The 15,784-nt window shown below is 40.3% G+C and overlaps 1 long non-coding RNA gene across 1 annotated transcript in view; it reads right to left on the bottom strand.

Moving 5' to 3' along the window:
• Positions 1 to 4,022: 4,022 nt before the first annotated feature.
• Positions 4,023 to 15,784, bottom strand: part of LOC112470385 — a 79,192-nt gene continuing 67,430 nt past the window's right edge. The window contains exon 5 of the long non-coding RNA XR_003042972.1: positions 4,023 to 4,099. This is a non-coding gene — a long non-coding RNA (uncharacterized LOC112470385). The remainder of the gene's footprint in view (positions 4,100 to 15,784) is intronic.

The following is a 15,784-nucleotide window of genomic DNA, read 5'->3' as shown; positions in this document are numbered from 1 at the left end:
AATCAAAAAATGGGCAAAGGACCTGAATGGACACTTCTCCCTAGAGGACATACAAATGGCCTATAAACATATGAAAAGATGCTCAACATCTTTAGCTATTAGGGAAATGCAAATCAAAACCACAATGAGATACTATCTCCACCAGTTAGAATAGCTATAATCAACGGACAAGTAATAACAAATGTTGGAGAGGATGTGGGGAAAAAGAAACCCTCATACACTGCTGGTGGGACTGCAAATTGGTACAGCCACTATGGAAAATAATATGGAGGTTCCTCAAAAAACTAAAAATTGATCTACCAAATGATCCAGCAATCCCTCTACTAGGTATTTATCCCAAAGACTTGAAAACTCATATCAGATGTGATGTTCATAGCAGCATTTTTCACAGTGACCAGGACATGGAAGCAACCAAAGTGTCCTACGATACATGACTGGCTAAAGGAGCTGTAGTAATACAATGGACCCAAAGACTTGAAAACTCATATCCATAAAGATGTTCATAGCAGCATTTTTCACAGTGACCAGGACATGGAAGCAACCAAAGTGTCCTACGATACATGACTGGCTAAAGGAGCTGTAGTACATATATACAATGGAATATTACTTAGCCATAAAAAGAGATGAAATATTGCCATTTGCAACAACCTGGATGGACCTCGAGATAATCATGCTAAGCGAAATAAGCCAGACTGAAAAAGTTGAAAAATCACATGATATCACTTATATGTGGGATATAAAACTAAAAGCAACAAATGAACAGGACAAACAAAGACTCAGGGACACGGACAATGGACTAGCGGTTACCAGAGAGTAGGTGGTGGGGGGAGGAGGGGAGAGGTAGACACGGTAAAGGGGGTTAAATATAGGGGGTAGGAAGAGGGTAAAGTGGGTAAAAGGGGTCAAATATATGGCAGCTGAAGAAAACTGGACTTTGAGTAGTAATCACACAATAGAATATATAGATGTCAAATTATAATGTACACCTGAAAATTATATAATTGTATTAACCAATGTTACCCCAATAAACTAATAAAAAAAATAAGTAGATAAAGGGCTCCAATGGCTCTATATCATGAGTTTCTTCACTTCCTGGGACTTTGTTGAAGCCCTATCCACCAAGACTTAAGAGGTTGTATTTTGGCCTGGGTCATAGGCAGAAAAGAGAATCAGCTTGAAACATATAGCCAGAACTAGATAATATGGCCATAGAAAACCACAGTAAACTCGTCAAAGAGAACACTTAAGATATGTACATTTCGTTTTATGCTAATTATTGTTAATTTAATCTCAATTTTAAAAATTAAAATCAGAAACAATCACAGTGATCATCATTCCTCTCATGTATTCAGCAACTGTTTACCATGCATCTATTTATGACCTATAATGTGCACAGTGGTGCATACAATAGACATGGCACCTGCCTTTCTGAAACTTATGATAAAGTGACTCTAGAAAAACTAATCTTCCCTCACATATTTCATGCTTTCAAAGGGTTTTCATGTAAGAAGCTGTTCCTCCTAATTCATCCTGTCTGTAACCAACTCTCTCCACCTCCACGGCTCAGGTTCTCCTCATCTCTTGCCTGTCACTGCAGTAGCCTTCTAAACAGTGTTCCTGCTTTTTGTCTCACCTCACCGCATCCATTCTCTTCAATACAACTAGAGGGCTTTTAAAATGTAAAAAAAATCAAGTCTCTCCATAGCTTAAAACCCCCTCCACCACCTGCAAGTCCTTAACGACTTCTCCACCCTCACCTTCTCTCCTAAAACAGCACCAAATTCACTTCTGGATCAGGGCCTTTGCACATACTGTTACTTGCCCCATAGGCTCCTTTTCAACAGGCTCCTTTTATCATTCAAATCTCAGTTCAAATGTAAACCTTTCAGAGAAGGCTTTCGTTACACCAGGTTTCAGTAACCACCCACTCAGTCACAATCATATCACCCTAGCACTAATTACCTTGTTCTTTGTTGATTGATTTCCTGTCTCTCTACACTTGATTATAAGCTCCTTGAGAGAGGCTGTATCTGCCTTGTTTACTGTTGAATCCCTAGCACCTAATGCTTAACCCATAGGTAGCACTGAATACCTCACGTAGTGTGGTTTCCTATGAATATTTATGGATAAGAAAATAAAGGAGTTATTTTTTATCAAAATTCCAAGCACCAGAGTTTTTTCTCAAGGCAGAAACTGGACAGTTAAAAGCACAGAAACAGAATTTAATAAGTTTAGAATTAGATAGAAAGCTCTGTGAAAGTAGCTCTCGTCTCTTCTGTTAAAGAAATCAGGACCTAGGATTAGAGCTTGGGACAAAACTGGCACTCCATATTTACAGAAAACATCCCATCACATGCAAGTCAGGAGATGACACAATTCTGCGTGGAAGAGCTTGCTCAGGCAGGGTGGGGCCAGGCAAGATGTCCTCTCTGAGCTGACAGAGAAGTCTGGGGAAGACCGAGAATTTCACAGTCACTGCCTGGCACGTATTCCCCCTTGAAAGGATTTTCAGGAAAAGGGAGGTTATCTCCGCCTAGTCAACAGCTGAATTTGGGGAAGATAATTTTGTTCCTAGTTAATCTTTCTCCTTCTAAGTCCCTCTCTCCATGAAGCTCCTTGAATGTATATTCAAGAATTTATCATTATACAATTTTTTTTGTTTCTAACCCGCAATTTTTCATTTATAAAAATGGAGGCTCTGGAATAGATCTCTAAATTCCCTTCTGAGCCAACATTTTATTTTAAGTGAAAATATGTTCCACCTGGAACCGAGGGGCGTCAGGTCAAATTTTTAAAGAAAACAATTCCAGCTTAACTGGAGGACATCTAGAGCTCCTTCACAGCAGGTGTTCCAGGTAATGAGGCCCACACTCACCTGATCTGAACATAGCTCCCAAAGAGCACCAGAGGATTATGAAGTCCATATCCTGTCCCTTCAAGGCTCAGCATTTAGGTTCCTGGACCTTCTCTCCTCTAAGCAGAGATACTGTTAAGGAATGTTTTAAATTGAAGAATGAGAAAAATTCTCCGCATGAGATTTTAAAGTCCACGTGTGAGACGGGTGGTTCTTAAGCTCAGAGTCACCTGGGGGTGCTTGTTAAAAGCACTCCTGGCTCATGTTCAGCACTCCGACTTGGTGAATCAGTATTCACAGAGCTTCCAGGTGATTCTGGTACAGCTTCATGGTATAAAACTACCCACCTCCAGTGCAACCTGGTGTGAAGGAACCTGTGATCTGCAGGGACACAGGCTTTGACGGGCTTGGGGCACTTTACTCACCAGCTTTTTGGGGCTGCTTCATGTGCAGTGGATCCCAGCAGCCTCTTCACAGGCCAGCCTTAGGCCAACAGGCTCAAGAGTCCTGACAGTCATCTAAAGAACCACTTAGAGTGGACAAGGCCACTCATGCCCAGATATACAGGGTGAATAAACACGATCTTTGATATGAGCGAGTTCTGTGTCTTTACTTCAATGAGCACAAGAGTGTATTATCTTAAGGCTATCAAAATTCTAGAAAATAAAGTGTGATTTTTGGCTGTCTCTTGTTCTGTTAAATTGGTTGAAGGAACTTGAACAGCAAACTTGAGTGCACAAAATGGCATTTTTTTCAGGTCTTCTGAAAAAGCTCTGTTGCTCTAGTTCCACTTTCTGGAGGTGATGGCAGGAATGTCAAAGCTCTTTTACCAAGTCTCTTATCCATCATTGCATACAAATTTCCAAAACCAAAATTCATGAGCATTTGTCCCCCAAAGTTGAACAAAGTTAGAATTACATTTCCCAGTGGCAGTCACCCCATTCTTCATCACTGTCCAGACAACCAACAACCAAGTGTAAAACTGAAAAACCCTGCTCCCAGGGTAGGAACCTGGAATGAGGAGGAAGGCAGAAGTCATGCAGGGCTATGCACCATGGGTCAGAAAAACTTATCCATCTACAAAAACAACTATGTGGTCCCTCCAAGAACACAAACCATGAAAACTCTTCTCATACCCAGATCCAGCACCATCCCAAGGATCACCCACCTTATGGGCTTTGTCTGAGGCAGAGGGGAGAAGTCAGCTCACAGAATTTTCATGAAGTTGTGGGTCCACAGAAGAGCCTGTGGGAAAAAAAGAGCAAGGCTAAAGTCAGTGAATACCCCTGCATAACTTCTGGCTTCCTCCCCATTCAAGGTTAGTACCCTGGGAGCAGGGTTTCTCAGTGTTACTTTAGTTGTTGGTTGTCAGGGCTTTTATCTTCATTCTGTGCCTTCACCTCATCTCTGCTATTGTGGTTCCACTTCCAGTCCATAAAAAAATAAAAGCTGGGAGAAAGCGGGGTGGGGGGGAGAGAGAGAGTGCCAGTACAAGACTTTTTCCCATCGTGGCCCTTCCCATACGGGTACCAGGAGTACTTCTGGGCAACAGCCAGTAGCACAGTCTAGCATTGCCATTAACTCAAGGAGCAAAGTTCTTGGGCACTAGGCCCAGGCAGCTCTAGAGACTCAAAAAAGCAAGAGTCAACAAAAGTGATTATACTCATATATCATCCAGACCTCAGTACCAGAGCAAGAGAAGCACCTACTGCAAAGCTTAAGTCATGAACATTTTAGACTTTGGGGAGAGAGCAAAAAAAGACACACTACCAAGATGACCCACTGGTCAGTAATGGATGAAGGACACCTTTTAGACCAACAGGTTCTGGCCCCACAGATACTGCTGAGCCCAATAAAGATAACTGCTCTGTTGGAAGGCAAAACAGAGGCTACCAGATTTCTTTCATTCAAGCAGTAGAAGCATTATTGGTAAGGTAATCCTTGACTTGCTGGGTTCCGAAAGCCCTTACTACATATCAGTGAGCCAAAATAACTAGAATTCCAGAGTCAGAAAGGACCCTACAGGTGTGGGGACCCATGGGTATGTGCCTACAGGGAGGAGGTCACACAAATGAGAGGATTGGGCTGGTGGTGAACTGGAGGTGTAGACCCCATGCCAAGTCTTCAGCCTTGCTCAGCCTCTCTGCTAGCCGACTATTACCATGCAAGAAATCGGTGCCAGGTTTGTCAGATCTGATAGTTTTTCAACATAAGCCCCAAATTCTGGTTTTTACGTGAAATTTTTTAATTTTAAGATGTTGGCAACTAAGTCAGTGCTATTTAAATACTGTGCAGGCCAAACATCTGGATTTGGGAGAAGGGCAGTTCAGCCTATGGTCCTCCAGCTCATAACTTCTGACATATATCAATTATTTCATAACCAATAATGGTAATAGCTAATATAAATTCGGTACTTCACACACATTATTACATTTAGGCCTCAGAGTTGAGGAAATTAAGTTTATAGAGAACATGTAGCTTTTCCAAGTTTGCATAGCTGTATAAGTGGGCATCAGAATTCAAATCCAGGTCTGTCTAATGTCAAATGCTAAACTTTTGGCCATTAAGTGATACTGCAGTTCCAAAAACAAACGATAGTTGCCCTTTAACTCGTTCATTTCAAGGGATGGCACACTGAAATTGATGATTGGTGTTTGAATCGCTTAGTGTTTACAGGACGACAAGACCAGGAAAGACAGGCTCACAAAAGAGAAGCTACCACCCTGCCTGGGGACCATGGCAGGAACATTGAAATGAGAGTATTCTTCCATGCTCCATGGCACAAACATCCCTCCTGGCCCCATGGGATGAGTGTCCCTGTCCTAGCTACTCAAAGGGCAGGCAATGGATCCATAGCAAGATCATCACCCAGGAGCTTGTTAGAAAGACAGAGCCTCAGCCGAACCCACATTCACTGAAAGGGTCTCTTAATAGATGATCAGCTGATCCTTAAGCACACTGAAGCCTGAGAAGCCTGAGACTTCTCCTCTCTGACTTGTACTCCGGCCTGGTGTGGCCCTCCAAGTCCTACCATATTTCCCCTCAGACTTGTTAACTCCCTAATGAGTCAGCTTTCATCTTCCTTTTCCTTTTTTTTTCTTTTTTTTTTTTTTTGCCTCTTCCTGAGAATGATATAGAGTCAATTGAGCCCGAACAACCCAGCTGCAAATAAGGGGACAGGTGGTAGGGGGGCGGGGCATTGGTTGTCTCCAAGCACACAACAGAAGGGATCCTTCCCTAAAACCATAACAATGAACATTAGCTCAGGCTTCCAGACTAGGGGCAGGCCCTTGAGAATGTGAGAAAAATCAGTACAATATCAAAAGCCCCCCAGATCTTATCCTGGTGCTGTAGAGATATAAGTGGCACCGGCATTATAAGTGTATATATACTATAGGCATAAAAAGATGATGTAGGTTTACTGATTCTAGAAATCATATGCTAGCCCATAAGAGAAAACGGATTCCTGGCTTTGGGGGGTCTCTGTGCTCCTGGATAGCTGTTCCTAGCAGAAACTCTTACAAAATGCTGTGGGCATAGACACGAACCCAGAATTGGGTTCTAGTGTTCATCTGCCTGCTCTGACTGCAGCTGGACTACCACACAGAGCAAGACACCTGGATCTCTAATCTCTTGTACTTACAGCTTACTGCAGACCCTCTTTGCTCTATAGCAAAGAAAGTAGAGCACGCTCAGAAAGTGGAGCACACTCCTGTCCTGACTCTTCTGCCAAAGCTGCTAAATTTTCAACCATCTCTGTATGCTGGGGTACCCCGGGAGCAGAAACACCATGGGAGTGCAAAGGACAGACAGGCCAGCTGATTCACATGTCTTCTCATGCCAGCATACCTTTCTCTGTTTGCTCAAGATGCAAGGCCTCCCCAGTGATCGTGCCTTGCAGGAAATTTCTCACTGTCCCTAAAGGAGCCCAAATTCTTTAAGTACATATGTCACCTCCAACTCCTTCCACAGCTCTCACCTGCCTCAGAGACCTTAATGACTCAAGGAAAAATAAAGTAAAAGTTCCCAACACTCTCCCCCTCCCCAAGGACCCCTGCTTTGTGCACACGTGCAGCTGGAAAGCTGCTCCTGGCTCTAAACCACTGAGGCTTTCCATTCCAGTTAAATTGTGATGTTGCCATGGAAACAACCGGTGAGGTGTTTCTCTGGCTGTGTCCCAGGCTAAGGACCCAAGGCCCCCTGTTGCAGACACCTTCATCGGCTGGCATCCCAGGAACCCTGTGCCACCCCTCACCAACCCAGGACAGCTCTGAGCCTGGGAGATGTGGAGAGGGCGCTGTCATAGCCCTGTGTATATATGTGCATCGGCACACACATTTCTTTTCTTTTCTCTTCAGCCCAGCCCCTCTAGGCACACAAAAGGCACATTCTTGAGACAAAAAAAAAAAAAAAAAGAAAGGAAGAAAAAAAAAAAAAAAAAGAAAGGAAGAAAAAAAAAAAAAAAAAGAAAGGAAGAAAAAAAAAAAAAAAAAGAAAGGAAGAAAAAAAAAAAAAAAAAGAAAGGAAGAAAAAAAAAAAAAAAAAGAAAGGAAGAAAAAAAAAAAAAAAAAGAAAGGAAGAAAAAAAAAAAAAAAAAGAAAGGAAGAAAAAAAAAAAAAAAAAGAAAGGAAGAAAAAAAAAAAAAAAAAGAAAGGAAGAAAAAAAAAAAAAAAAAGAAAGGAAGAAAAAAAAAAAAAAAAAGAAAGGAAGAAAAAAAAAAAAAAAAAGAAAGGAAGAAAAAAAAAAAAAAAAAGAAAGGAAGAAAAAAAAAAAAAAAAAGAAAGGAAGAAAAAAAAAAAAAAAAAGAAAGGAAGAAAAAAAAAAAAAAAAAGAAAGGAAGAAAAAAAAAAAAAAAAAGAAAGGAAGAAAAAAAAAAAAAAAAAGAAAGGAAGAAAAAAAAAAAAAAAAAGAAAGGAAGAAAAAAAAAAAAAAAAAGAAAGGAAGAAAAAAAAAAAAAAAAAGAAAGGAAGAAAAAAAAAAAAAAAAAGAAAGGAAGAAAAAAAAAAAAAAAAAGAAAGGAAGAAAAAAAAAAAAAAAAAGAAAGGAAGAAAAAAAAAAAAAAAAAGAAAGGAAGAAAAAAAAAAAAAAAAAGAAAGGAAGAAAAAAAAAAAAAAAAAGAAAGGAAGAAAAAAAAAAAAAAAAAGAAAGGAAGAAAAAAAAAAAAAAAAAGAAAGGAAGAAAAAAAAAAAAAAAAAGAAAGGAAGAAAAAAAAAAAAAAAAAGAAAGGAAGAAAAAAAAAAAAAAAAAGAAAGGAAGAAAAAAAAAAAAAAAAAGAAAGGAAGAAAGAAAGAAAAAAATGTATTTTTTTCTACATTCCAGCTGCCTGAGCTAAGCGAAGGAATGAATGGTTTGGGAAAAATTTCACACAGGAATAAATTTACAAGGGACAGCTGAGCGGATAAATCCAGCCTCCGAAGAGGGGCATTACGAGGCCTTTTGGCAGGAGCCTTGCCCCTTGTGCAAAGCTGTTGTAAAAGAAAAACAGAGCAGGAGAGGGGAGCTTTCAAACCTACCCCCAGAAAAACCTTTTAGAAATCCTTTTAACTCCCTCTAGCTGTTAGTATTTAAAAATAGAGGAGGCCCAATAACAAAGCAAATCAATCCTTTCCAGGTGGGCTGCCTGTGTCCCTGAGCTTAACTGGGGTATGCTCTTGCTCCTCACTTGCTCTGGTGGATGGCTCAAGGTCATCCAAGTTTCTGGCTTGACATACTGTCCACATACTCAGTAACAAAAATGGAGTTTGACCTAGTGAGAATCTGGCAAACAGCTAGTGATATGTCCTTAGGGACCTTCTCTGCTGAAAAGTGGACCAAACAGGATAGGAGCCCACAGAATGCACTGGGAGCTGGACCTCACGTTCCTCTTGGGATGAGGGAAGCACTACAGAGAGAAGATGGCGATTGTGACCAGGGGAGGATGGCTGCCACCAATGCTAGAGAACTCTGGGTCCAAACATGCAGTATTTGCTCCTTTGAATCCCCGTGATTGTTTTCAACAAAGACTGAGACTAGGCCAGAATCATTTAGGTTGTCAAACTTGCCCCTCCCTTGCTTCTTTACCGCTTTCTTGACTCACCACAATTAGTGGCTGGTTGCTAGAGTCAGGAAAGTCCCTTTGGTTACTTTGAGGTCTGAAAACTCAGTTAACCCATATCCTCTCCCTTTTCTTTGAAAATCAAATCCTAAAACTTTGACAGCTGGCAATGACCTTCTTGTTCCTCGTCACAGCTTTTCCCAGGCTCTGTCACTCCTGGGAGAGCCTGAAACTCTCAGCCCAGCCAGCCGGGCTCCTCTGGGAAAGCCAAGCCACTGATCATCACCAATCATGTCCACATTGTACGCTTTGAACCAGTGCTGCCGGCAATCGAGTACATTGCTCCTTCTCCTTGGATATTCTTCTGAAGTCACCAAGAGTCAGTGGAAATTAAGCATTTACAATCCCATCCTGCACTGTGCACTTGGAGACATAGAAAGAGATATAGAAAATGATCAATCCCTGCCCCCAGTGAGCTCAAACTTCCGTTGATTGGACAATGATTCCCAGTTACTGAGTACTTGATATGTTCCAGGCCCTAAGCTTTTTCACTGAGTATTTCATTGTGATAAGTACTTTATTTGCATTTAAGATAGTAGTTAAATGCTTAGTGGAATCTGACTAACTGGAACAAATCTGGGTCCATCACTTATTAGCTGTGTGGACTCAGGCATTAATCTCTCAGAGTTTCATTTTTCATTTGTATAACAGGTAATGTCTACAATTCAAGAATGTTGTGAGAATTTATGAAGCTGTTAATTCAGTGACGAGCACATAGTGCTCAAAGTGGCATTGATCAAACTGTGATCAAATGGCATTATTGAGTTTCTGGGTTAGTGAACATGTGGAGGTGCCAGGAGAGTGGTGAGTGCAGAGAGCATGGAAGCTCCTCGCCCCTCCTCACATACCTTTGCACCTCTTCCAGAGAGCCATTTTTGAGTTGCAGCAATACCTCCTTTACCCTCAATGGAGGAAATCAGCTACCCTCCATGTGGAAACCCTGCTAAGTTCTTAGCCAAAGTAGCAACAATTTATGTTCATTGCTTAATATTTGCATGTTAAACATGAAGCAGAATATGTACTACTACAAGAGCAAAAAGGCACTGGGAGAGCTATGGGTGATCTTATACCTCATCACAGGAAGAATAGTTGACTGGTATCTTGCTTTTGCCTATGTCCTTTGAATGACTTGTAAATTGGAACTGGATAAGATCTATAATCCATATTAAGTCTGATTTAACAGTTAAACATTCTGCATTATCTTAGTAAGGAAAAAAATAATGTTTTCTTTTTAATTTATATGTTTCTCTGTATATTTATATACATATATACACATTCACAAAATAAATTGAAAAATGACTCCAGACACTAATGAAAATGGTTTTCTAAAGAAAGTAGATTGGAGAAGTTATGATGAGAGCAAGTCTTCTGAGCATATGTTTTTCAGTATTTTGTATTTGAATTTAATAAATGTTTTATATATAAAAAACAATATAATTAAAGCAAATGGGAAAAGGAAATAATCCATAAAATTGAATTTTAAAAATATAAGATAACCCAACTGCAGAGCACATTAAAATGATAAAAAAATATTAAATGTTACTCAGAATTTTTTGTTACTACTAATATTGATAAAACTATTGAAACTGTTTTACAGAAATTATGGGAAAAGGCATATGTATGTACTGATGTTTAAGAAATATAGTTATTGCTATAAGAGGTATAATTATAGATTGAATGAGGCCAAGGAAAACTGTAACATTAAATATGAAACAGGAAAAATGGCACTATTACTAATAATTATAAAGGGCTCCCCTGAGATCTCCCTAATGTGACCACCGCAGCCTGCCAATGGTGCTGAGCTTTTACTGTCCTGTGTGAAGACAACATATCTCTCTCTTTCTAACCTTCCTAGCCAGTAACACTGTGGTCTCCACTCCAGTTAGAAAGGATCTTGGAAGAAGGCAAGAGAATGTGTGGCTCTTGGGCTGCTTACAACTCATAGAATCTTCCTTTAGGAAATATTCAGCTATGGTTCAAAATAGGTAGCATTTGTATGGCCCAATTCCATCCTCTTCCTCTTTTTTGCACTTGACTCTTTCACAAAGCAAGAAATTATAGTGGAATCAGGAAAATGCATATGAGTCTCAAGTTCACCTCTTTTGAGAGTTGCCACCTTTGAGCTTGTATCCTTGGATAAGTTATCTGTACTCTCTGAGCCTCAGTTTACTAATCTGTAAAACTGGCATACAATAATGCCCATCATGCTAGATGATACAATTTAGAGATATGCACAAAATACTTATTTATGTATCCAATACATGTTGGTATTATCCTTGTCATTTTTATTGACATATGAAAATGCTTCATGCATTGTAAAACTCTGCATAAATGTCAAGTATTATTAGTTGTCTTTCAGTTTTATCAGAAATCATACATGACACTTCTGGTACTGTGCAAAGGAAACATAAAGAACCTGGCCCTGCCTCAGTCCAGCAGCAGGTACAGTGAATGAGCATGATCCACAGCCCACAGGAAGAAAGCCACAAGCAGATATTCCAGTCGACCACATGCCTTGTATTTTAGGGGAACAGGCTGGGGTCTGTTCTTCATTGAGATGGAGATAGAAGGAGCAGCCTTAGGCATGTTTCTTCCCTGCAAAGATTAGCAGTTAATAAAATCCTTTTGGAGAAGCACGAACATTGGCTGTTAGGCAGCAGGAGAAGAAGGTGGAAGTGAAGGCTAGAACTGCTTGTTGGTGTTCTACAACCACATCACAGGCAACAAATATGTTTTTAATGAACATTTATTAATAAGTGGACAATAGCTGCTTCATTAAGCCTAAATTAAATGCATGTTTCTGAAAATTAAGCACTAACTAAAGAGGGAATTCACCAATATTCTCTTGTTATAAGCTATTAGTTTTAAAATGTCAGGGCTTGGTTCTATCCAGGAGATTTTGGCTTTCAGAGGAACTCAAAATCTGAGTGAGATTAATTTATCTAAAAAGAAAATGATGGCCTTTTTGAAGGGTGTGGTAAATGGTCACAAGAATGATGATAGCCAGCTAGAAATCTTATTTCCAGTTGGCCAAAGGAAAAGGAGATCCTTGGGGAGGTTCCACATCCAAAACAAACATCATAATCAAGACGACTTATTGTCAGCTTCCAACGCCAAGAAGGACACTGCAATTTTCTAACATTGCCTCTTTTGATTCTGGTGACAATTCTCTGAAGTTATTATTAGTGTTACAGAAGAAAAGACTTGTGCTCAGAGAGATTCAGAAATGTGACCAACATTGCACAGCTAGCATCCAGGAGAATTAAAATTCCAATCAGGTCTAGCTGCTTGGCCCTGGAGCCAACTTCCAAGGATGACTGTGGCTGTTCTTATGATATCACTCTATGGTGGCCATTCTTGTTTTCAGGGTATGGCAGAGACTGCCAATTGTCCTCTGATATCTGTACTGATCTTCTTCCTTAGTAATAAAACCCCACAAAAGATAGATGGACATGTGGCCACTCAGAATTAAAACACATTTCTCAATCTCTCTGCAGCTACATGTAGCCATGTGACTAAGTACTGTCCAGTGGGATATAAGTTGAAGCAATGTATTCAATTTCTGGGAAATGTCTTTAAAGAGAAAGCACTTTCCCTTGCCCTCCCCTTTTCTCTTTTTCTCTTTCCAGCGGCCTAGAATGCAGATGTGACGGCAAAAGTTGGAGCCACCGTCTTGGACCACAATGTGGAAACTGCATATTGAAGATGGCGGAGGCATGATATAGAAGGAATCCATCTGGTCACTTATAATTGCGGAGCCATACTAACAACCCTGGTCTGCCTTTTGAGCATTTAATGTATGTGACAAATAAATCTTAATCTTGCTTAAACCATTATTAATTTTGGGTTTTCTGTCATTCGGTTGGATAGAATCTTATCTCTTGCACAGGGATTCCTCCATTTTTTTTTTGCCCCCATCTCTCCCTACTTACAGTCATTGTCCTTATTTGTACTCTTTTCTTTTTCTTCCACACATTTCATTCAAATGGATTCAAATTAAACATGTATCAGATTAACGGCAAATCACCAAAGGGGCAGAAGGAGAGCCTGGGACCTCTGGGGACGGAAAGTATGAGTTGGAGCCAAGTACCATGCTCTCAGAGGCACTGTTCTTGGGCCTGGCCAGCAGAGAGGGAGTGGTTCAAACCCAGTTCTTCCTGCTCAGTCTCTCTGCCCATTTATGAGGCAAAGTATAAGTCTTGCCAACAATATCTTCCTTCCAAGAAAATAAATTTAAGTCATTCTGCTTCTCTGGTTCCTCTCCTGCCATCATTCCCAGAAAGATGTACATGATGTGGCTGTCATGAAATATCTGCCTCTAGTTCCACCCAAAAGTATCAGGTTCCAGGCAGGACCAAGCCAGACTAGAGTGGACTTTCTCCTCCTGTGTGTATTCTTGATCATCTTCCAGGACAATTCCAACTGAGCATGGCTGCAAAGAGAAAATATCCTTACTCCTTCCATGGAAGTGTTTTAAAAAGTTACAGAATGGATGAAACCTAAGAGTTCCCTGAATCATTGATGCTTACAGCTGGAGGAAGCAACCTAGCAAAGGTCAAATAGTTTGTTATTAGAGAATTGGTGCCACTAGTAATAATGGTAACAACAACAGCAATGTTTAGTCAGCCTTTTCTATGTGCCAAACTCTGAGCTGAGCACCTAACATAGATTATATCATTTAATCCTCACAATGACTCAATGTGCTAGGTACCTAACCTGGAGGCTCAGAGAAGTTAAATAACTTGCCTGATTTTATAAGATAATAGGCTATTGAGCTAGGATTCACATCCAAGTTTATTGGTTGCTTAAGTCTGAACTCTGCTTTTTTTATAGCATGCTACCAAATTATTACTTGCCAAAGCATGACAATGTCACAATCTTCCTCTTCACAATTGAGCCTATCTGGACACCCTGGAGTCTCATAGATTTGTTGTCTTCAAGCTTATTTACACATACAGTGCTGTCCTTGGAGACACCTAAAGGCCTTGACACAGAGACAGTACTCTCTGTAGGTGTCTAAAATCTACATCAGGAGGAAAGTTGGGCTTCACGTCTATCCATAGGCGCCAACCTGAGCAACGATTTTCCAGGTCCAGGCAAAAGCCAGAATTTTATCCCTTAGCTCCCTCACTGGTTTATTCAGTCCCTCAAGAAGTACTTATTGAGTCAAATAAAACTGTGCTCAGCATTCGGGATAGAGTTGAACAAAAGAGACATGGTGCCTGATTTTAAAGTGTATTTTAGTGGAAGAGATAAACAAATAATTTCACAAATATGTTAGTGACAATTGTGATAAGTGCTGCAAAGGAAAATTCATTTTACCACACAAGTATGTTAAAGGGATACACCTGGCAAGGGAGTAGGATATGGGAAGGCTATGAGATGGACAAAAACTTGGTAAATTCAAGAATCTAAAAGAAAACCAAAGTGGTGAAGATAAAACTAGGAGTCAGATGAACCAAGGCCTAATATGCCATGTTAAAAATATTGGACTTGATCCCAGGAATTACATTTTTATACAGGCCAATGATAGTCTGATCATTTTAGTTGCCGAGTGTAGAAGACATCGGAATGAAGGCAGAGTGACCTCTCTCAAGCTGTCACAGTCATCCAAGTGAGGGACAGTGAGTACAGACAAAGAAGGGTGCAGAGAAGAAAGAGAAGTGAATGGAATTGGGGTAGTAAATAACATTAACAGGAACTTCATGTATGAGCATTAGAGCTCAGAAGAGCAGTCTTATTTAGAGAGTTAAGTTTAGGAGATGGCATTTGAAGCCATAGAAGTGGGTGAGATCTTCCAGAGAAAAGTAAAGTGAGAAGAAAAAGTGGTCTAGGATCCAAACCTGAGGAATTCTAAAATTAAAGTTTGGGCAGAAGGAAAATCTCCATCAAAGGAACCTGAGAGAACAAATGGCCAGAGAAGCAGGAAACCAACCAGGAGTGTCACAGAAGGCGACAGAGTGTTCCAAGAAGCAGGGACTGGACAAGGGTGTGAAAACCTCATGGAGGCAATAAAGATGAAAAACGAGTGGTGCAGAGCTTCCAGGTTTGTGAATACGTTGAAATAACGGAAGGGTGGTACTACAGAAGAGTGTCCACAAACTTCCACCCCAACACTGGCCCTATACAGCTTGTTCATTTCATTTGGCTATTTCCCAAGTTGTATTCTTTACAATAAACTAACAATCCAGGCACTGATTTATAGACTTCTACCTGAAGAAGTTCAAAGGACACTATATCAATATCATCTAGAAATATGTCTATTATTGATGCCTTTAAGTAATCAAGCAAGAGTAAAACAGTCCTGGCTTAAGACTGGAGAACAGGAGAGTTGATCATACCAGACCAAATAAAAGCACCCAAGTTGAGATGGCTGTGGAATCCAGGGGTGTGCAAAACACAAACAAATATTAGGTGATCAGAATGAGAGAATTTATTGCTTACTTCAGGGTCTGCGCTTTTAACCATATGCATACAGCCTCAACAATTCTTACATCCACCCTGTGAAGTATCACTAGGCTCATTTCACGTAAGAGGACTTGCCTTGGGTCACACAACCAATGAGTGGTAGACCCAGGACTCAGCTCCAGGCAACCTGACTCTATTCTGCAATATGTCAGCCCAGCCAACCTCACTGTTCTCCTGGTGATGAATTATCACTCATAAGTGAATCTTCATCTCTCCAGGCCTTGTATTCTAATCTCTTATCATACCACCTTCCACGGTTGGGAACTTGAGGAACAAAGCAGTTCTCATGGGGCTAGTGCATTATCCCTCTGCCCTACATCTGCTACTTATTTAGCAATCTGCCAGAATATTCTTTAGCATAGCCATCC

The sequence above is a fragment of the Pteropus alecto genome, unplaced genomic scaffold (assembly GCF_000325575.1).
Source record: "Pteropus alecto unplaced genomic scaffold, ASM32557v1 scaffold210, whole genome shotgun sequence".
In the NCBI taxonomy this organism is placed as follows: Eukaryota; Metazoa; Chordata; class Mammalia; order Chiroptera; family Pteropodidae; genus Pteropus; species Pteropus alecto.
This window is presented reverse-complemented; position numbering and strand designations above follow the sequence as displayed.